This window comes from Belonocnema kinseyi, chromosome 7 (assembly GCF_010883055.1).
Source record: "Belonocnema kinseyi isolate 2016_QV_RU_SX_M_011 chromosome 7, B_treatae_v1, whole genome shotgun sequence".
NCBI classification, from domain to species: Eukaryota; Metazoa; Arthropoda; class Insecta; order Hymenoptera; family Cynipidae; genus Belonocnema; species Belonocnema kinseyi.
Window position 1 is genome coordinate 111,972,988 of NC_046663.1, and position 2,120 is coordinate 111,975,107.

Here is a 2,120-nt window from a genome sequence, read left to right on the forward strand (position 1 = left end):
TTTCTCAAATATCTTAAAAATACAGTGAAAATATTTAATATCCCTCCCTTTTATAGTCTTTTCGAGAATGGACGCCGCACTGCATGCAGGTGTAACAGGTGCTGCGCGAGAACTGCGGCTGTCAATCAAGCGAGCAGTGAAGCGTGAACAAACAAAAGCAGAGCATGCTATAATGAGTCAGTTTCCGCCCAAAGCCCCAAAATCGGGGCTATGGAAGAGTTTCACTGTAATTACAATCCTGATTATTATTATTATTTTTTAATAGACAGAGGAAGTAAAGTTAGAAAATAATAAGTACATTTCGTATCAAATTCTACACATTAGGTCTGACGCGATAGAGGCCAACTTGATCCAACTTGATCCAACTTGAGGCGATAGACATGCCCCTGGATTCAATTATTGGCGTATGCAACGTTTCGGTAGCCTTAAGTGTTCGAATTCGCTGTTCTACGAATGCCTGAATTTTAGAAAAGGTCGAGGTTATATCGTTTTCGTCTACCTGATTTTCCCGGTCTCGGCGATTAAATGGCTCCATTTCCCTGGCAGTCACGAATTATAGGATCCCATAATCAATCGGAAAATTAATATGGGGACTCAAAGATTCTATCCATCGTGGAAAGTTATCTCAAATAGTCTGCAAGCCCTCCGCACTCTCCCCCTTTAAGGTGTTGTTGCCGCAGCGACTTAAGAGAATATTCCATTCTGTTGCGCAGTTGGCTTCTATCGTCGGTATCATATCTAAAGCGCTTTTGTCTCCACCTTGAACTGCTCTCTTTATGTAGCACAACTTTTGTACTGAAGATAATGTTGTAATATCATGTACCACGGAACGGAATAGGTCTCGAAAGGGCTCACAGTCTTCTAATCGACGAACGAATGCGTAAAGGATTATTCTGGACAAATTAGTCTGTGAGTGAGTGACTATCATCAGAGAAGCTGGAGACTCTAGGGATGAGAATGCCACTGAACGGTCGATTCGATCTTATTCGTCGTAGAGAGACGATGGAGAGTATCGACGTAAGCAGCTTGGGTTGATTTGAACTGATTCTCAGTGAAATATAGTTGACCGGTAATTGCATCTTTGCTTAACAGTTGGAGATAATTAGATCTAAGTGTAAATTTGTTTTTCGGCCACTTCCGATATGCCCTGAGGTATAAGAAGGTATGTAACTTATTTATAAGGGTATATGGTGATTCAAATTAAAAAAAGAAATCGATTTTTTTTTAATTTGAACATATACTACCCCCTTAAGTTTGCCAAGCTTGACCGCCTGTCTCGAGGCGTTCGCAATGATCCAAACAATCCACCTTCAGTAGGGTTGTCATGCTTGATAGCCAGTCTCGAAATATTTGCAATTTTACAAATAATCACACAGTCAGTGATTAAGTTTATCTGGCCTGAGAGCCAGTCTCGAGGCTATCGCTTTGTTGCAAATAATCCATTGCCAGTATGGCTGTAATGCCTGAGATGACTGCAATGTTGAAAATAATCAAACAGTCAGTGAATAAGTTTGTCTTAACTGAATGCCTCTCGCGATGTTGCGAACAATGTAGCAACATTGTGGTTGCCATGCCTGAGAGACTTTTTCGAGATTTTTGGAATCTTGAAAACAATCACACAGTCCACGATGAAGTTTTTCATGATTTAGATCTTGCCTTGAAGCGTTCGCAATGTTGTAAGCAATCTATTAGTAGTATGGTTGTCATTCCTAAAAACATGTCTCAAGACGTGTGCAATGTTTAAAACAATCAAAAATTCAGTGATAACGTTTGTCATGACTAAGAGCCTGTCTCAAGGCGTTTGCAATGTTGCAAATAATAAATCTTCAGCATGGTTGACATACCTCAGAGACTTTCTCGAGACATTTCGTATGTTTAAAGCAATCACACATTCGTGAATTAAGTTTGGCATGCTTGTGAGCCTGCTTCGAGAAGTTTTCAATGTTGAAGACAATCACACAAGCAGTAATTAGGTTTGTAATACTTAACAGCATTTATTGAGGCTTTCACGAAGTTGCAAACAATACGAGGGTGGATTGATAAGTTTCCGGCCTGACCAAGAAAAACAACGTTTTTAAGAATTTTTTTTTTTATTTCTCAACATAATCTCCTCCAAGGCT